Source organism: Amblyraja radiata, chromosome 27 (genome assembly GCF_010909765.2).
Source record: "Amblyraja radiata isolate CabotCenter1 chromosome 27, sAmbRad1.1.pri, whole genome shotgun sequence".
In the NCBI taxonomy this organism is placed as follows: Eukaryota; Metazoa; Chordata; class Chondrichthyes; order Rajiformes; family Rajidae; genus Amblyraja; species Amblyraja radiata.
Window position 1 is genome coordinate 30,095,394 of NC_045982.1, and position 20,913 is coordinate 30,116,306.

Below are 20,913 nucleotides of genomic sequence, written 5' to 3' on the forward strand. Positions count from 1 at the left end.
TGAAAGACGCTCTTTGGTCTGCCCGAGCTTTGCTCACCACCCAGCAGAGCGAGATGTCCGTCGGGGAATGTTGCCGACTGGCCCACTGCAGACTGCAGGAGTACGTGCTAAGGGACTCGCTGAAGCTTGGTGCAGCCAACGCCAAGGCTCGGTGGGGGAGGGCCACAGTCTAGGGTCCTTCCGCTGCTGGACATGGGGGGCACAGTATGGTGGAGACGCCCCTCAAATTAAATTAAGGGAAGGTATCCCACACCAGGGGGCCACATGAGCGGCACGGGTGGGGGACATCTTTTGTGGAACTTGAAATGTCAGATGGAAATTTTCGCACTATGTACACATTGTATATATTTATTACTTCAACAGGGGCCACAGAGTGGCACTGGTGGGGGACTGTTTGGTGAAATTTGACAAATGTAAAAAATTGTGCTGGAAAAAGTTTGTATAGTCTCCAAAAATGTCGGATGAATTTTGTTGGAATGGTTCAGAAATTGTATATATTTTCCAATTGAATAAAGTATATTTTGAAATTAAAAAAAAAAAAAATTAAAAAAAAGATCTCCCAGGACGCTTCTCGGCCTATGCTTCTCGGCCTTTTGGCTAAGATCAAGTGTAGTATCTGTTCTTATCAGTGGTAAAAGAGCGCGTCTGTTCTTGTTAGAACAGGGAAAGTGGCTATCTGTTCTTGTTAGAACAGTCCTGGCAGTCCATTAAGGACAAGAGCTGCAGATTGCGAATTAAAAAAATCGTAGCAATGGGAGCTAGAGGATAGGGTATCCGCAATACCCTCAGGATTAGTGTCAAGGACCTCAGCGAGGGGATGCCCTTCAGTCGAGATACATTTGTAAAGAAGGTCTTGCTGGAGACCTGCAAGTTCAAGCCCAGGGATATCTACTGCCTCCAGGACTTCCCGGGTAACGGATACTTCGACGTTACCTTTGTCCTTCCGACAGGATGGCAAAAACTGATAAAGGATTTCCAGGAGAAGGGGAATGAAGCTCCGCTGTCGTTGCTGAAGGTGCAGCCACTCTTCACCCTCCCAAACCAAAAAGAAAGGACGATCACGGTGCACATGTTCAACCCACATGTACCCGTAGTGGATGTCCTCACCTTCCTTGCTCGCTACGTCGACGGAGCAGGGAACAGCGTGGACGTGAAGGATCTGCATGGGATTTGGACGAGCAAGCGGCAGGTCAAGGTAAAGCTGAGGGTGGACAAGGAAGGAGCTCTCCTCCACCCTCCCTCGGTGTTCGCAATTGGAGGAAACCGAGGCTATTTAAGTTACGTGGGGCAGCCCAGACTATGCAGAAGATGTAACAAGCCTGGGCATGTGGTGGCCCAATGCAATGCAGTGGTCTGCAAAAACTGCAAAACGGAGGGCCACGAGACAAAAGACTGTCAGGCCAGCAAGAACTGCAACCTGTGTGGGGAGGGAGGCCACCTTTACAGGGCCTGCCCAAAAAGAGCCTGTTCATACGCACAGGCAACAAGAGGGGCGGCTTCCAGCACCCCCAGGGTAGGTGAGACACCCACTACCACTGCCAAGTCCCCAGCAGAAATGGGAAACAGGGATGAGGACAGCCCAACCACCTCGAGCCCCCAAGTGCCAGGAGAACTCCAGCACCAAGCCCAGGAGGGAGAGTCGATGGAGGAGGGGGGAGAGCAGACTTGGACGACGGTGAAGTATAAAAAACACCAGAAGGGTCAGCACACGGAGCAGAGGCCAGAAGGGGATGGCAAGCCCAAAAAAACCCCCCAAAAAAGGGCCTCTCTCCCTGACAGAAGGCAGCAACCTTTCCTCGTCGGAGGATGAGGCGAATGGGAAACCACACAGGAAGAAAACCGGGGAGGAAAGGAGAAGGTCCAGGCCAATTGTACACCTGCACCAGGAGACCGAGAGCAGAGCAGCGGTCGAGGGGCTCCAGCCCCAGGACAGCGGGAGCAGAGCAGCGGTCGAGGGGCTCCAGCCCCAGGACATCGGGAGCAGAGCAGTGGCCGTTGGGCCCCAGGGCATCAACAGCAGTGCAGTGGCAGTTGGGCCCCAGCTCCGGGCAACCGGGAGCAGTGCAGCTGCCAATGGGCCTCAGCTCCGAGTTTCCGGGAGCAGTAAGCCTGTCACCGTGCCCCAGCCACGAAAGACGGGGGAAGCGGCGCACCCAGAAGGGGGTAAAATGAGCAGCCCCCCCCCAACGACACCTCGGGTTACGACACGGGAAACCCAACCCGTTGAGGAAGCCGGGTACCTGAGCCCAGGAAAGGTGAGGCAATTCACCGAAGCGGTGGGCATGAGGGAACAGGAAAATGGCCAGTGACTCTAAAGGACAATGGAGCTCAAACTGGCATCTTTAAACGTGCGCAGTGTGAAGAGCACTGCGCGATGTGTAAATGCCTTACAGTACCTGGCCAAGGTCAAGGCAGATGTGACTTTTCTACAGGAGTGCGGGTTGCCACACCTCCGCTGCTATCGGAGGTGGTCGCGATGGTGGCCCCACGGACTGTCGGTATGGTCGGGGGGCAATAACTGTCGTGCTTCCGGCCTGGGGGTCTTGCTGCGGGGAGGGAACTTCGCCATCACTGAGGTCAGGGAGGTGGTTGCGGGGCGTCTCCTCGTGGTGGATGTAATGTACCGTGGTTCTCCGCTCCGGCTGATTAATGTGTATGCCCCACCCGTGCGGAGCGAGCGGCAGGCCGTTCTCCAGCAGCTCCCAGTGCTGTTGGCCACGTCCCGGCAGCTCGTTCTGGCCGGTGACTTCAACTGCATCATTGATGCGGCTGGACGATCCGGCAGTGCCGACAACAGACTGGACAGCACGTCCAAGTTCCTGATGGAAACGGTAAAAGACGCAAAGCTGCACGACGCCTTCAGCGACCCTGCAGGCGGGTCCCAGCCGCGGTTCACCTGGTCGAGATCGGACGGTTTGGCCCGATCCCGGATAGACTTCGTCTTCACCACGAAGGCCGTCACGGTGAGACACACCGACCTCACGCCGGTGTTCTTCTCTGACCACTGCCTCCTTCAGGCTTCCTGTCACCTACAGGAGGACCGGAAAGCAGGCAGAGGGACGTGGAAGTTAAATGTGAAGCTGTTGACCCCAGAGAACGTTGAGGAGCTAAAGAGGGACTACGCACGTTGGAGAACGGTGAGGCCCCTCTTTGACTCCCCGACACTCTGGTGGGAAGCAACCAAGGAGAACATTAAGAGGTTCTTCATAGACAAAGGGGTTCAGAGAGCAAGACAGAGTCAGAGGGAATTGTGCCAACTCCAGACAGAATTGCAACAACTGCTCCTTCTGCAGTCGAGGGGGGTGGATGTGAGGGAGGAACTTAGAGAGGTGAAGGACCGGCAAGCTCGGCTCTTTACCTCTGAATCCTCCAAGATCATCTTCCGATCCAGGGTCCGCCATGTGGAGCAGGATGAGACGTGCTCACGTTTCTTCTTCCATAAGGTTCACAGGGGGAGCTCTGTGATCAACAGCCTTAGGGAGGAGGACGGCTCAGGTAGCATCCTCGCAGACAGACATGATGAGGGTCTGCAAATCCTTTTACTCGGAATTGTATGACCAAAAGGCCACAGACAGCACCGCCTCCCAGAACTTCCTGTCCTCTATCACGGAGGTCTTGGAGGACAGCAAGCGGGAGAGTCTGGACCAACCACTGACCCTAGAGGAGCTGACTGGCTCCATCCGCTCCTTTGACTCGAGTAAAACTCCCGGAAGCGATGGCTTACCGGCCGAGTTGTATTGGGCTCTGTGGGACTGGGTGGGCCCGGACCTGCTGGAAGTGTACAACGACATGCTTCTAGCCGGCAGCATGTCAGACTCCATGAGGAAGGGCAGCATCACCCTAATCTACAAGCAGAAGGGGGAGATGAAGGATATAAAGAATTGGAGACCCATAACATTGTTGAATGTAGACTACAAGATCCTGTCTAAGGCCATCGCCAACCGGGTCAAGTCTGCTCTGGGACGGGTGATCCATCCGGACCAAACCTGTGCTGTACCTGGCAGGAAAATCTCAGACAGCCTAGCGCTGCTGAGAGATACCATCGCCTACGTGCAGGACAGACGGGTGGATGCCTGCCTAGTCAGCTTGGACCAGGAGAAGGCCTTCGACAGGATATCGCACACGTACATGAGGGACGTGCTCTCCAAAATGGGTTTTGGGGAGGGAATCCGAAATTGGATCAAACTGCTCTACACGAACATCCGTAGTGCAGTCCAAATCAATGGGTGGGAATCAGACAGTTTCCCTGTAAGGTCTGGAGTCAGACAGGGTTGCCCTCTTTCTCCTGTCTTGTTTGTCTGCTGTATTGAACCTTTTGCCGAGTCCATCAGGAAGGATGCGAGCATAAGAGGAGTGACATTGCCAGGCAGTGGGGGCATTCAGGTCAAGACCTCCCTGTACATGGACGATGTCGCCGTCTTCTGCTCGGATCCAAGGTCGGTCCGCAGATTGATCAGCATCTGTGACCAGTTTGAGTCGGCCACGGGAGCCAGGGTGAACCGCAGGAAGAGCGAGGCCATGCTCTTTGGCAACTGGCCCGACCGATCTTCCATCCCCTTCACCATCAAGCCTGACTTCTTGAAGGTGCTGGGGATCTGGTTCGGGGGGGCTGAGTCGAGTAACAAGAATTGGCTGGAGCGGATAGCCAAGGTGGGGAGGAAGCTGGAGCTGTGGAGGCAACGCTCCCTCTCCATAACCGGGAAAAATTTGGTCATCAGGTGTGAGGTGCTCTCGGGTCTGCTGTACTTGGCACAAGTGTGGCCTGTCCCTCCCTCCTACGCCACGAGGATCACCCGGGCCGTCTTCCAGTTCATCTGGGGGTCGAGGATGGACCGGGTGCGACGGGTCACCATGTACAAGTCGGCAGACAACGGGGGTAAAAGCGTGCCCAACGTCGCCCTCATCCTGATGGCCACCTTTGTGTGAGGCTGCATCAGGCGGAGTGTAGAGCCAAGGCACGTGGGCACTAAGTGCCACTACCTGCTGAGGTTCTACCTGTCCCCGGTGTTGCGAAGGATGGGCCTGGCGCAGATGCCACGCAATGTACCAGTCAGCTGGACATTGCCGCCCCATCTGACGTTTGTTGAAAGGTTCTTCCGGACCAACACATTTGACCACAAGTCCATCGGGCAGTGGTCAGCACGGAATGTCCTGCAGGCACTGCAGGGAAAGGACTCGATGGATCCGGTGGCGTGGTTCCCAGAGCAGACTGCCCAGCTTGTCTGGCAAAATGCCTCATCGCCAGAACTGACCAACAAGCACCAAGACCTGGCTTGGCTGGCGGTGAGGGGAGCCCTCTCAGTTAGATCCTTCCTGCACCGTCGGAACCTCACTACCAGCGCACGCTGCCCCCGGGACGGTTGCTATCGAGAGGAGACGGTTGCCCACCTCTTTGCAGAGTGTGGATTTGCAAAACGAGTCTGGAGAGGTATGAAAGGGTCCCTGGAACGATTTATCCCGAACAGCTCCGTCACAGAGGACTCTGTGATTTACGGACTGTTCCCAGGGACACATTCAGAGACTGACATCGAGTGCTGCTGGAGGGTCATCAACTCGGTGAAAGACGCTCTTTGGTCTGCCCGAGCGTTGCTCACCACCCAGCAGAGCGAGATGTCCGTCAGGGAATGTTGCCGACTGGCCCACTGCAGACTGCAGGAGTACGTGCTAAGGGACTCGCTGAAGCTTGGTGCAGCCAACGCCAAGGCTCGGTGGGGGAGGGCCACAGTCTAGGGTCCTTCCGCTGCTGGACATGGGGGGCACGGTATGGTGGAGACGCCCCTCAAATTAAATTAAGGGAAGGTATCCCACGCCAGGGGGCCACATGAGTGGCACGGGTGGGGGACATTTTTTGTGGAACTTGAAATGTCAGATGGAAATTTTCGCACTGTGTACACATTGTATATATTTATTACTTGGACAGGGGCCACAGAGTGGCACTGGTGGGGGACTGTTTGGTGAAATTTGACAAATGTAAAAAAATTGTACTGGAAAAATTTGTATAGTCTCCGAAAATGTCGGATGAATTTTGTTTGAATGGTTCAGAAATTGTATATATTTACCAATTGAATAAAGTATATTTTGAAATAAAAAAAGAAAAAAAAGATGGCCGATCTCCCAGGACGAGGCTATCCCATTGCACTTCGGGTGTGCTGACGCCTGCGATGTCCCCAAATGCGGGATACTCGACTGCAAAATTTGTGGTAGTGGGGGACTGCGTTCGCGCTCTCCCCTGATTCTCAATTTAAAAACAGAATTAACTATTTATTGTAGTCTTATCATTTCATCACCCATTCCTCTTCTCCACGAATGCTCAACAAAAGGGAGGTTAGATAATCCGTGCAACTCATTGCCACAGTGTAGCCGTTAGCTGTGGAGGCCGAATCAGTGGATATTTTTAAGGCAGAGACATATTCATTATTGATTACAATTGATTGGGAACAAGGGGAACAAGGATTGCAGAGTGAATCGGTGACAATGGCAACAGCAACTGGAGCAGGAGTACAGGGTATCCTCAATACCCTGAGAATCAGCATTAAGGACCTCAGCGAGGGGCTTCCCTTCTCACGAGACCTGTTTGTGAAGAAGGTCTTGCTGGAGACCTGCAAGTTTGAGGCCAAGGACATCTACTGCCTCCAGGACTTCCCGGGTAACGGATACTTTGATGTTACCTTCAAGTATCCGACGGGATGGCAAAAGTTGATGGAAGACTTCAGAGAGAAGGGGAATGAAGCTCCGCTGTCGTTGCTGAAGGTGCAGCCGCTCTTCACCCTCCCCAACCAGAAGGAAAGAACGATCACGGTGCACATGTTCAACCCACACGTGCCCGTAGTGGATGTCCTCACCTTCCTTGCTCGCTACGTCGAAGGAACAGGGAACTGCGTGGACGTGAAGGACCTGCATGGGATTTGGACGAGCAAGCGACAAGTCAAGGTAAAGCTGAGGGTGGACAAAGACGGAGCATTCCTCCACCCTCCCTCGGTGTTCGCGATTGGAGGAAACCGAGGATACATGAGTTACGTGGGGCAGCCCAGACTGTGCAGGAGATGTAACAAGCCTGGGCATGTGATGGCCCAATGCACTGCAGTGGTCTGCAAAAACTGCAAGACGGAGGGCCATGAGACAAAGGACTGTCAGGCCAGCAAGAACTCCAACCTGTGTGGGGAGGCAGGCCACCTTTACAGGGCCTGCCCTAAAAGAGCCTGCACTTATGCACAGGCGACAAGAGGGGCGGCTTCCAGCACCCCTCAGGGTGGGTGAGACACCCCCCACCACTGCCAAGTCCCCAGCAGAAAGAGGGAACAGGGATGAGGACAGCCCAACCACCTCAACCACCTCGAGCCCCCAAGTGCCAGGAGACCTCCAGCACCAAGCCCAGGAGGGAGAGTCGATGGAGGACGGGGAAGAGCAGGAGAATTGGACGACGGTGACGTATGGAAAACACCAGAGGGTTCAGCACAAGGAGCAGAGGCCGGAAGGGGCTGGTAAGTCCAAAAAAAAATCCCAAAATAAGATCTCTCTCCCTGACAGAAGGCAGCAACCTCTCCTCATCGGAGGATGACGCGACCGGGAAGTCCCAACGACGGAGGCAAAGGAGGAAAACCAGGGAGGAAATGAGAAGGGCAACGCCGATTGTCCCCCAGCCACAGGAGACCGAGAGCAGAGCAGCGGCCAAGGGGCTCCAGCCCCAGGACATCGGGAGCAGTGCAGCAGCTGAGGGGCTCCAGCCCCTGGAGACTGGGATCATCGCAGCGGCTGATGAGGCCCAGCTCTGGGCGACCGGGAGCACTGCAGCGGCCGATGGGCCCCAGCTCCGGGATACTGGGAGCAGTGAATTTGCCACCGTACCCCAGCTACAAGAGACGGAGGAAGCGGCGCACCCAGAAGGGGGTGGAACGAGCAGGCCCCCCCCAACGACATGGGTTATGCCACAGGAAACCCACCCTGTTGAGGATGCCTGGTACCTGAGTCCAGCAAAGGTGAAGCAATTCACCAAAGCGGTGGGCATGAGGAGACAGGAGAATGGTCAGTGACTCGAAAGACAATGGCCCACTGCAGACTGCAGGAGTTTGTGCTGAGAGACTCACTGAAGCTCGGTGCAGCCAACGCCAAGGCTCGGTGGGAGAGGGCCACAGACTAGGGTCCTTCCGCTGCTGGACATGGGGGGCACGGAATGGTGGAGACACCCCTCGAAATAAGGGAAGGTAGCCCACGCCATGGGGCCACATGAGTGGCATGGTTGGGCAACAGTTTCATGGAATTGAAAAAAAAAATGTATAAGCTGTATTGACAATTTGTATAGCCTCCGAAAATGTCGGATGAATTTTTCGCACGGTTCATGCATTGTATACATTTATTACCTGGGCAGGGGCCACATGAGTGGCACGGGTGGGGGACTGTTTTGTGGAATTAGAAAAATGTATAAACTGTATTGAACAATTTGTATAGCCTCCGAAAATGTCGGATGAATTTATTTCGCACGAATCATGCATTATTACTTGAATAAAGTCTATTTTTAAATTATAAAAAAAGGCCGATCTCCCAGGACGAGGCTATCCCATTGCACTTCGGGTGTGCTGACGCCTGCAATGTCCCCAAATGCGGGATACTCGACTGCAAACTTTGTGGTAGTGGGGGACTGCGTTCGCGCTCTCCCCTGATTCTCAATTTAAAAACAGAAGTAACTATTGCTCGTAGTCTCATCATTTAATCACCCTCTTCTCCCCAAATGCTCAACAAAACGGAGGCTATTTAATCGCTGCAACTCATTGCGTGAAGGCCGAATCAGTGGATATTTTTAAGGCAGAGACAGATACATTATTGATTACAACGGGTGTAGAGGGTTGTGGGGAGTAGGCAGACATCAGCCAAGATCCAATGGCTCATTCTACTCCGACAATTTCTCTCAACTTGTGTTTTGTTGATACAACAATTACATTTTTACTTGCAGCAGTACAACAGAATATGTAAACATATCAAAGATCCTAGAGCGGAGCAACACAGTCCACTCGACGAAAAAGCCGTAGTAGGGTCATGGGTAATCTTTAGCGCCATTTCCGTAACCTGCTTCCGTCTCCGCTCTAGTATCTTTGCTTTGGTCATGGCGTCTTCATACATAAATCATATTTTTGTTTATCAGCTGCAGGTGATCATTTTGATATTCCTGCCTAGTCTTCCTTATTAACTATGAACATACAAAATATTGCCATTAGGGAGGAGCTCCAGAAAATCCTGCACCCACTCAAGCCGTCCTCTTCCCTCCGACACGGACACGGATCGCCGGACCCCTTTTTTATTGTTAAACATCTATTTCCTTTGGGTTTTCTTTTTAATTTCCCCCTTACCATATCCATACTTTTTCGTGAGCTGCCAGGACCGTTTGATGTCATCCTCGCCCTGCTCCTGGTCTCGGCCCGCACCGATCTGCCGGACATGCTGTGTGTGTGTGTGTTTGTTTGGCGGAGTCTGAGGGGAGAAGCGCCGGCACCAAGAGCGAGCGACAAACAGACGAAAGCATCGCTCATAGAGCAGAATAGGTGACATTTCGGGTCGAGATTTTTATTCAGACTGGCAAAGGGAAACGGGAGATATAGGAATATTTCCATTCATTTGTCCTTAGTACCGTCTATATCTCTTGTTTCTATTTCCCCTTGTGATGTATATGTAATATAAATGCCAGCGCTCCTTGAGGCCAAAAGCAGAAGCTGGCAAATGTGCCTGTGCCTCGTGATTTAGGTCAGGTGACCTTCCAGAAGTTTCCGTTGGTTGTTCTGATTAAATCGTTCTTACAAGAGGGCGGACGTGTATTCATTGTGCCAGTCACAAGAGGGTCTTACAGTGGACATTACATGGTGTCAGAGGGAAAAAACAAAAGAGAAGAATGTCAAGCCACCGGGACCACTCTCCATGCAAGGGAACTTGGCCAAGGATTATAAGGACTGGATAAGGGCATTTCAGCTCTACGAGACGGCAACAGAACTGACGAGTAAGCCTGAAAAGACTTGGTGTGCAACATTCCTCCACGTGGCGAGGCCGGCAGCTCAGCAGCTTTATGAGACCTTTCGGTTTGCCCAGGAGGAACGTGACAAAATACAACCGCTGAAGAATATGTTTCGGACATACTGTGAACCAAAAATGAACTTAACTGTCACAAGATACATATTTCATACACGTAATCAGCGGCGAGGGGAGACCTTCTCCAGCTACCTGACTGCAGTGAAGGCTTTAGCTAGTGATTTCGAGTTTGGCATTATCCATGACTCGTTGCTGCGAGACAAAATTGTCTGCAGCATCACCAGCCAGCCGCTCTGGGAGAAACTACTACAATGCGATGATTTAACACTGGAAAAATGCAGTGACATGTGTCTGATCGCAGAAGCATCAGCCGAGTATGTGAAGCAGATTGCTCCAACCGCCATCAACACCGAAGACACTGTTGATTACGTGAAACGGGACAGCGCCAGTCGGCCATGGGGCCGAGGCAGGGATTCGCGACCCAGTCAACCACAGACAGAAATCCGTGATTCTGGTAAGGATACCGTCTCCCGGTCATGCACCCGCAGGCATAAAGGCAACTACTGCCCTGCTCAGTACATGAGGTGTTATACCTGCAGAGAGATTGGACATCTTTCCAGATCCCCCGACTGCCCGGTAAATAGAGCGCCCAACAGCCACCCACGTCCCTGACAACATGACCGGCTAATCAGACAAAAGGCCGGGGACTGGAGCCGTGACGTCCGCGACATCGAGTTCCAGATGAACGCTTCACCGCTGCCTGAGCCAGTGGACGACGATGTTGATACATTCTACATTGTCGCCGTGATTGACGCAGTGATTGAGTCGATGCGTGAATGGGGACAGATGTGCAGCATCAACAATGTGAACTTTGAGTTCAAACTTGACTCTGGCGCTCAAGTCGACATCCTGCCAGAGCACTTGTTCAGAAACTCTGGTCTTGCCTCACTAAACACGAACGTGACACTGAGGTCATACTCTGGACATACAATGAAGCCTGTGGGGCAGGCAAAGGGGAACATCAAAGTAGGTAAGAAAGAATATAGGGTTGTCTTTCAAATAGTCAGGGGGAATGTGAAACCAACATTTGGGAAACTAACGTGTGAAAAGTTAGAGCTTCTTGTACGAAAGGAAGCGGTTGATGGCGTGAGTGCGAGGCCAACATACACTGCGAAGATCTTTGAGGAAAACTGCGAGATTTTCCAAGGGCTGGGAAGGCTAAAAAGACATGAGTACAACATAGTGCTGCAAGAGAACATGCAACCTAAGCAAAACCCGCCCCGCATTATCCCCTATAAGATCAGGGATAAGGTCAAAGCCGAATTGGAGCGCATGGAAAGCCCGTGAGCGAACCGACGGATTGGGTGAATTCAATGACTGTGGTGAGCAAGCCTAATGGCGAAGTCCGCACCTGCCTTGACCCACGTGACCTCAATGCAGCCATTCGCAGGGAGCATTTCCCGATTCCGACATTCGAGAACATTGCAGCCCGCATGCCGAAGGCTGAATGGTTCTTGAAATTTGACGCTACGAACGGGTCGACCGGGACTCCGCCATGGCTCAGGTGCAAGCGCACGTCCGCACGGACAGCAAGAGATATGAAATAGATTACATAGCATTCTCTGTGCCAGCTGTATCTGAAGTTATTGATCTCAGTAAAATTATTAATTAATTACTGGAATCTAAACATGTTAATCACACGCATGCAGGCTTTGATTTCCTCATCAAGGGCCAGTTCCTGCGGGTGCCACTGGGTAAGCACATGGAACTGGAGAACATTTCAACAGAAGAAGTGGTTGGGATTGAATATGTAGAACGATACAATGCCCCACAGCCAGAAGTGTGTTTGTTCCATGATGACCGGATCAGTGCTGTGGAAGCACAAGGTGATTGGATTCTTACAGGTTCCTTTGATAAAATGGCTCGTATCTGGACATTTGACGGCCGACCACTTGCAGCTCTTTCTGAACATACTGAAGTTGTCAAAGATGTTGCATGGATTAAGATAAGTGTTCCCAGCAATTTGCTGCTCACTGCCTCCCTGGACCAGAGTATTATTTTATGGGAATGGAACTGTGAAAAGAACAAAGTGAAAGCATTGCACTCTTGTCGAGGACATGCAGCTAGTGTGGAATCGATTGCTGTGGACAACTCCAAAACCAAATTTTGCAGTGGCTCCTGGGACAAGATGATAAAGATTTGGTCAACAGTTCCCAAGGAGGATGAAGAAATGACAGAGGAGTCAGATAACAGGCCAAGGAAGAAACAGAAGACTGAACACCTGGGCTCAACAAGAACCCCGATGATGACACTGTCTGGTCACAATGAGGCGGTTTCTTCAGTCCTGTGGTCTGATACTGAGGAACTGTGTAGTGGGTCTTGGGATCACACCATAAAGATCTGGGATGTGGAAACTGGAGCTCCAAAGTGTACTCTGACTGGGAATAAAGTGTTCAATTGCATCTCTTATTCCACTCTATGCAAAAGGTTAGCACCAGGCAGTACGGACAGGCACATTAGGCTGTGGGACCCATGCTCAAAAAATGGATCTCTAACTTCACACAATGGATGGGTAACAGCTGCCCAATGGTCACCCATGAATGAATATCAGTTGATTTCGGGTTCCTTCGACAAGCTGGTCAAGCTCTGGGATACAAGAAGTTGCAAGGCTCCGTTATATGATATGGATGCACATGAAGATAGAGTACTTTGTGTGGACTGGACCAAGATGGGGTTGCTGTTAAGTGGCGGAGCAGACAACAAATTATTCATGTTCAGATATCAGACTCCCACCACTGGAGATGGAGCATGAGAACAGGAGAATAACAGAAGCCAGAACACCATCTGTGGAGACCATAGGATCATGCAGTAGTATACTGCAATACTACTTCATTTCTCTTAAAGCAGCTTACAACAAATTGAATAAGATTTGTTTGTGTGCCACAAGGATAAGGGGGAAGTATTTTAGGACCGAGATGAGACGGTGAGGATGAAGAAAGGTTTTGGCCCGAAACGTTGCCTATTTCCTTCGCTCCATAGATGCTGCTGCACCCGCTGAGTTTCTCCAGCACTTTAGTCTACACACACACACACAGCATGTCCGGCAGATCGGTGCGGGCCGAGACCAGGAGCAGGGCGAGGATGACATCAAACGGGTCCTGGCAGCTCACGAAAAAGTACGGAAATGGTAAGGGGGAAATGAAAAAGAAGGAAATAGATGTTTAACAAATAAAAAGGGGTCCGCCGATCGCTGCGTGTACGTGTCGGGGGGGAGGGGGGTGTGGAGGACGGCTTGAGTGGGTGCCGGATTTTCTGGAGCTCCTCACTAATGGCAATATTTTGTACGTTCAAAGTTAATAAGGAAGGATAGGCAGGAATATCAAAATGATCACCTGCAGCTGATAAAAAAAAAGATGATTTGTGTATCTTACGGAAACAGCGCTAAAGATTACCCCATGACCCTACTACGGCTTTTTCGTCGAGCTTATACTAGGAACAGTACCTCATATTCCGCCTGGGTTGCTTGCGTCCCGATGGCATGAACGTTGAATTCTCCCAGTTTTGCTAGCCCTTGCTGTCTCCTCCCCTTCCTTAACCCTCGAGCTGTCTCCTCCCATCCCCCTGCCCTCGGGCTCCTCCTCCTCCCTTTTTCCTTCCTTTCCCCCCCCCCCCCCCCCCCCCCTATCAGTCTGAAGAAGGGTTTCGGCCCGAAACGTTGCCTATTTCCTTTGCTCCATAGATGCTGCTGCACCCGCTGAGTTTCTCCAGCATTTTTGTGTACCTTACTATGTTTACATATTCTGTTGTACTGCTGCAAGTAAAAATGTAATTGTTGTATCTACAAAACACAAGTTGAGAGAAATTGTCGGAGTAGAATGAGCCATTGGATCTTGGCTGATGTCTGCCTTCTCCTCACAACCCTCTACACCCGTTGTAATCAATAATGAATCTGTCTCTGCCTTAAAAATATCCACTGATTCGGCCAAAGATCTTATAGCGGAGAGCTCCGCTATAGGATCTTTGGATTCGGCGTCCACGGATCTTTGCACACAATGAGTTTACACCGATTATCTAGCCTCCGTTTTGTTGAGGATTTGTGGAGAAAAGAAATGGATGATGAAATGATTTTAATTCTGTTTTTATATTGAGAATCAGGGGAGAGCGCGAACGCAGTCCCCCACTACCACAAATGTTGCAGTCGAGTATCCCGCATTTGGGGACATCGCAGGCGTCAGCACACCCGAAGTGCAATGGGATAGCCTCGTCCTGGGAGATCGGCCATCGTTTTTTTTTTTTTTTTTTTTTTTATTTCAAAATATACTTTATTCAATTGGTAAATATATACAATTTCTGAACCATTCAAACAAAATTCATCCGACATTTTCGGAGACTATACAAACTTTTTCCAGTACAATTTTTTTTTACATTTGTCAAATTTCACCAAACAGTCCCCCACCAGTGCCACTCTGTGGCCCCTGTTCAAGTAATAAATATATACAATGTGTACACAGTGCGAAAATTTCCATCTGACATTTCAAGTTCCACAAAAAATGTCCCCCACCCGTGCCACTCATGTGGCCCTCTGGTGTGGGATACCTTCCCTTAATTTAATTTGAGGGGCGTCTCCACCATACTGTGCCCCCCATGTCCAGCAGCGGAAGGACCCTAGACTGTGGCCCTCCCCCACCGAGCCTTGGCGTTGGCTGCACCAAGCTTCAGCGAGTCCCTTAGCACGTACTCCTGCAGTCTGCAGTGGGCCAGTCGGCAACATTCCCTGACGGACATCTCGCTCTGCTGGGTGGTGAGCAACGCTCGGGCAGACCAAAGAGCGTCTTTCACCGAGTTGATGACCCTCCAGCAGCACTCGATGTCAGTCTCTGAATGTGTCCCTGGGAACAGTCCGTAAATCACAGAGTCCTCTGTGACGGAGCTGTTCGGGATAAATCGTTCCAGGGACCCTTTCATACCTCTCCAGACTCGTTTTGCAAATCCACACTCTGCAAAGAGGTGGGCAACCGTCTCCTCTCCATAGCAACCGTCCCGGGGGCAGCGTGCGCTGGTAGTGAGGTTCCGACGGTGCAGGAAGGATCTAACTGAGAGGGCTCCCCTCACCGCCAGCCAAGCCAGGTCTTGGTGCTTGTTGGTCAGTTCTGGCGATGAGGCATTTTGCCAGACAAGCTGGGCAGTCTGCTCTGGGAACCACGCCACCGGATCCATCGAGTCCTTTCCCTGCAGTGCCTGCAGGACATTCCGTGCTGACCACTGCCCGATGGACTTGTGGTCAAAGGTGTTGGTCCGGAAGAACCTGTCAACAGACGTCAGATGGGGCAGCAATGTCCAGCTGACTGGTACATTGCGTGGCATCTGCGCCAGGCCCATCCTTCGCAACACCGGGGACAGGTAGAACCTCAGCAGGTAGTGGCACTTAGTGCCCACGTGCCTTGGCTCTACACTCCGCCTGATGCAGCCACACACAAAGGTGGCCATCAGGATGAGGGCGACGTTGGGCACGCTTTTACCCCCGTTGTCTGCCGACTTGTACATGGTGACCCGTCGTACCCGGTCCATCCTCGACCCCCAGATGAACTGGAAGACGGCCCGGGTGATCCCCGTGGCGTAGGAGGGAGGGACAGGCCACACTTGTGCCAAGTACAGCAGACCCGAGAGCACCTCACACCTGATGACCAAATTTTTCCCGGTTATGGAGAGGGAGCGTTGCTTCCACAGCTCCAGCTTCCTCCCCACCTTGGCTATCCGCTCCAGCCAATTTTTGTTACTCGACTCAGCCCCCCCGAACCAGATCCCCAGCACCTTCAAGAAGTCAGGCTTGATGGTGAAGGGGATGGAAGATCGGTCGGGCCAGTTGCCAAAGAGCATGGCCTCGCTCTTCCTGCGGTTCACCCTGGCTCCCGTGGCCGACTCAAACTGGTCACAGATGCTGATCAATCTGCGGACCGACCTTGGATCCGAGCAGAAGACGGCGACATCGTCCATGTACAGGGAGGTCTTGACCTGAATGCCCCCACTGCCTGGCAATGTCACTCCTCTTATGCTCGCATCCTTCCTGATGGACTCGGCAAAAGGTTCAATACAGCAGACAAACAAGACAGGAGAGAGAGGGCAACCCTGCCTGACTCCAGACCTTACAGGGAAACTGTCTGATTCCCACCCATTGATTTGGACTGCACTACGGATGTTGGTGTAGAGCAGTTTGATCCAATTTCGGATTCCCTCCCCAAAACCCATTTTGGAGAGCACGTCCCTCATGTACGTGTGCGATATCCTGTCGAAGGCCTTCTCCTGGTCCAAGCTGACTAGGCAGGCATCCACCCGTCTGTCCTGCACGTAGGCGATGGTATCTCTCAGCACCGCTAGGCTGTCTGAGATTTTCCTGCCAGGTACAGCACAGGTTTGGTCCGGGTGGATCACCCGTCCCAGAGCAGACTTGACCCGGTTGGCGATGGCCTTAGACAGGATCTTGTAGTCTACATTCAACAATGTTATGGGTCTCCAATTCTTTATATCTTTCATCTCCCCCTTCTGCTTGTAGATTAGGGTGATGCTGCCCTTCCTCATGGAGTCTGACATGCTGCCGGCTAGAAGCATGTCGTTGTACACTTCCAGCAGGTCCGGGCCCACCCAGTCCCACAGAGCCGAATACAACTCGGCCGGTAAGCCATCGCTTCCGGGAGTTTTACTCGAGTCAAAGGAGCGGATGGAGCCAGTCAGCTCCTCTAGGGTCAGTGGTTGGTCCAGACTCTCCTGCTTGCTGTCCTCCAAGACCTCCGTGATAGAGGACAGGAAGTTCTGGGAGGCGGTGCTGTCTGTGGCCTTTTGGTCATACAATTCCGAGTAAAAGGATTTGCAGACCCTCATCATGTCTGTCTGCGAGGATGCTACCGAGCCGTCCTCCTCCCTAAGGCTGTTGATCACAGAGCTCCCCCTGTGAACCTTATGGAAGAAGAAACGTGAGCACGTCTCATCCTGCTCCACATGGCGGACCCTGGATCGGAAGATGATCTTGGAGGATTCAGAGGTAAAGAACCGAGCTTGCCGGTCCTTCACCTCTCTAAGTTCCTCCCTCACATCCACCCCCCTCGACTGCAGAAGGAGCAGTTGTTGCAATTCTGTCTGGAGTTGGCACAATTCCCTCTGACTCTGTCTTGCTCTCTGAACTCCTTTGGCTATGAAGAACCTCTTAATGTTCTCCTTGGTTGCTTCCCACCAGAGTGTCGGGGAGTCAAAGAGGGGCCTCACCGTTCTCCAACGTGCGTAGTCCCTCTTTAGCTCCTCCACGTTCTCTGGGGTCAACAGCTTCACATTTAACTTCCACGTCCCTCTGCCTGCCTTCCGGTCCTCCTGTAGGTGACAGGAAGCCTGAAGGAGGCAGTGGTCAGAGAAGAACACCGGCGTGAGGTCGGTGTGTCTCACCGTGACGGCCTTCGTGGTGAAGACGAAGTCTATCCGGGATCGGGCCAAACCGTCCGATCTCGACCAGGTGAACCGCGGCTGGGACCCGCCTGCAGGGTCGCTGAAGGCGTCGTGCAGCTTTGCGTCTTTTACCGTTTCCATCAGGAACTTGGACGTGCTGTCCAGTCTGTTGTCGGCACTGCCGGATCGTCCAGCCGCATCAATGATGCAGTTGAAGTCACCGGCCAGAACGAGCTGCCGGGACGTGGCCAACAGCACTGGGAGCTGCTGGAGAATGGCCTGCCGCTCGCTCCGCACGGGTGGGGCATACACATTAATCAGCCGGAGCGGAGAACCACGGTACATTACATCCACCACGAGGAGACGCCCCGCAACCACCTCCCTGACCTCAGTGATGGCGAAGTTCCCTCCCCGCAGCAAGAACCCCAGGCCAGAAGCACGACAATCATTGCCCCCCGACCACACAGACAGTCCGTGGGGCCACCATCGCGACCACCTCCGATAACAGCGGAGGTGTGGCAACCCGCACTCCTGTAGAAAAGTCACATCTGCCTTGACCTTGGCCAGGTACTGCAAGGCATTAACACATCACGCAGTGCTCTTCACACTGCGCACGTTTAAGGATGCCAGTTTGAGCTCCATTGTCCTTTAGAGTCCGTTTTCCTGCTCCCTCATGCCCACCGCTTCGGTGAATTGCCTCACCTTTCCTGGGCTCAGATACCCGGCCTCCTGAACGGGTTGGGTTTCCCCTGTGGTAACCCGAGGTGTCGTTGGGGGGGGGCTGCTCGTTTTACCCCCTTCTGGGTGCGCCGCTTCCCCCGTCTCTCGTGGCTGGGGCTCAGTGACAGGCTTACTGCTCCCGGAAACTCGGAGCTGAGGCCCAATGGCCGCTGCACTGCTCCCGGTTGCCCGGAGCTGGGGCCCATCGGCCTCTACGATACTCCCGGTTGCCCGGAGCTGGGGCCCATCGGCCGCTACAAAGCTCCCGGTTGCCCGGAGCTGGGGCCCAATGGCCACTGCACTGCTCCCGATGCCCTGGGGCTGGAGCCCCTCGACCGCTGCACTGCTCCCGATGCCCTGGGGCTGGAGCTCCTCGATCGCTGCACTGCTCCCGTTGTCCTGGGGCCGGAGCCCCTCGACCGCTGCACTGCTCCCGTTGTCCTGGGGCCGGAGCCCCTCGATCGCTGCACTGCTCCCGATGTCCTGGGGCTGGAGCCCCTCGACCGCTGCACTGCTCTCGGTCTCCTGGTGCAGGTGTACAATCGTCCTGCACCTTCTCCTTTCCGCCCCGATTTTCTTCTTGTGGGGTTTCCCGTTCGCCTCATCCTCCGACGAGGAGAGGTTTCTCCCTTCTGTCAGGGAGAGAGACCGTTTTTTGGTGGTTTTTTTGGGCTTGCCATCCCTTTCTGGCCTCTGCTCCGTGTGCTGACCCTTCTGGTGTTTTTTCGATTTTACAGTAGTCCAAATTTGCTCTCCCCCCTCCTCCATCGACTCTCCCTCCTGGGCTTGGTGCTGGAGTTCTCCTGGCACTTGGGGGCTCGAGGTGGTTGAGGTGGCTGAGGTGGTTGGGCTGTCCTCATCCCTGTTTCCCCTTTCTGCTGGGGACTTGGCAGTGGTAGTGGGTGTCTCACCTACCCTGGGGGTGCTGGAAGCCGCCCCTCTTGTTGCCTGTGCATATGTGCATGCTCTTTTTGGGCAGGCCCTGTAAAGGTGGCCTCCCTCCCCACACAGGTTACAGTTCTTGCTGGCTTGACAGTCCTTTGTCTCGTGGCCCTCCATTTTGCAGTTTTTGCAGACCACTGCATTGCATTGGGCCATCACATGTCCAGGCTTATTACACTTTCTGCAAACTCTGGGCTGCCCCACGTAAATTAAATATCCTCGGTTTCCTCCAATTGCGAAAACTGATGGAGGGTGGAGGAGAGTTCCTTCCTTGTCCACCCTCAGTTTTACCTTGACCTGCCGCTTGCTCGTCCAAATCCCATGCAGATCCTTCACGTCCACGCTGTTCACTGCTCCGTCGACGTAGCGAGCAAGGAAGGTGAGGACATCCACTACGGGCACATGTGGGTTAAACATATGGACCGTGATCGTCCTTTCCTTTTGGTTTGGGAGGGTGAAGAGTGGCTGCACCTTCAGCAACGACAGCGGAGCTTCATTCCCCTTCTCCTTGAAATCCTTTAGCAGTTTTTGCCATCCTGTCGGAAGCACAAATGTAACATCGAAATAGCCGTTACCCGGGAAGTCCTGGAGGCAGTAGATATCCCTGGGCTCGAACTTGCAGGTTTCCAGCAATACCTTTTTTACAAAGGTGTCCCGAATGAAGGGCATCCCCTCACTGAGATCCTTGACACTAATCCTCAGGGTATTGCGGATACCCTGTCCTCTAGTTCCCATTGCAGCTGCCATTGCTACGATTTTTTAAATCGTAATCTGCAGCTCCTGTCCTTAAAGGACCGCCAGGACTGTTCTAATAAGAACAGATCTCTTTCCCTGTTCTAATAAGAACAGACGCTCTTTATTTAGCTCTTTTACTGACTGATAAGAACAGATACTACACTTGATCTTAGCCAAAAGGCCGAGAAGCGATCGGCCATCGTGACCACCGATTCTCCCCTGCCAGGTAAGTATGCTTTGCAGCGGTTGCTCACACACACCCAACCACTATCACCACTTCTTTAATCCAACACGGGCCGCAATTACAAAACTTAGATCGCATCTTCTTAGGCACTCACTACCTAGAAACAAAGTATAACTTTATGTATTGCCATTCTTTTTTGTCTAAATTACTGTTACCTTTCAAAACATAATGCTTTGTGTTCGTCCTTCTTATTTGCATATCTTCCCTAAATGAAAATAACCCGGCTGGCTTCCAGCCTGCAGTTCTGCAGTTCTCCGCTGGATGTCAGACTGCCCCTTGGTTTCATTCACAAATAAAGGACACATAGTGCTGGAGTAACTCAGCGGGTGAGGCAGCATCTTTTGTTTAGTTTAGTGTAGAGGTACAGCGCAGAAACAGGCCCTTTGGCCCATCGAGTCCACACCGACCAGCGATCCTCGCACAATAACAACAGGGACACTTTTTACTTCTTTACCAAGCCAATTGACTTACAAAAATGTACGTCTGGAGTGTGGAAGGAAACCAAAGTTCTTGGAGAAAACTCACGCAGGGCACAGGGAGAACGTGCAAACTCCATATAGATAGCACCCGTAGCCTGGATCGATCCCGGGTCTCTGGCGCTGTACCCCGTGCCGCCCTGTCTGTGGAGAACATGGACAGACTGAAATAAAGAAGCATCCAGACCTGAAACATCAACTATACATGTTCCCCAAAGATGCTGCCTGACCTGCTGAGCTACTCCAGCACTCTGCGTCGATCTTTGGTATAAACCAGCATCTTTAGTTCTTTGTTTCTGTTGATAAGCCTGTGACTTAAGGCAGACACAAAAAGCTGGAGTAACTCAGTGGGTC

At 52.5% G+C, this 20,913-nt stretch overlaps 1 non-coding gene and 5 pseudogenes across 1 annotated transcript; 4 read left to right on the forward strand and 2 right to left on the reverse strand.

Moving 5' to 3' along the window:
* Positions 1-577: 577 nt before the first annotated feature.
* Positions 578-681, forward strand: LOC116988663 (annotated as a pseudogene).
* A 5,413-nt stretch (positions 682-6,094) lies between these two features.
* Positions 6,095-6,232, forward strand: LOC116988675 (annotated as a pseudogene).
* Positions 6,233-8,519: 2,287 nt separating this feature from the next.
* LOC116988653 lies at positions 8,520-8,656 on the forward strand (annotated as a pseudogene).
* A 2,909-nt stretch (positions 8,657-11,565) lies between these two features.
* On the forward strand, positions 11,566-12,867 carry LOC116988605 (annotated as a pseudogene).
* A 1,296-nt stretch (positions 12,868-14,163) lies between these two features.
* LOC116988688 lies at positions 14,164-14,298 on the reverse strand (annotated as a pseudogene).
* A 5,538-nt stretch (positions 14,299-19,836) lies between these two features.
* Positions 19,837-20,032, reverse strand: LOC116988660. Its single transcript, XR_004416016.1, has one exon. It is a non-coding gene; the product is annotated as a U2 spliceosomal RNA (small nuclear RNA).
* Positions 20,033-20,913: the final 881 nt, after the last annotated feature.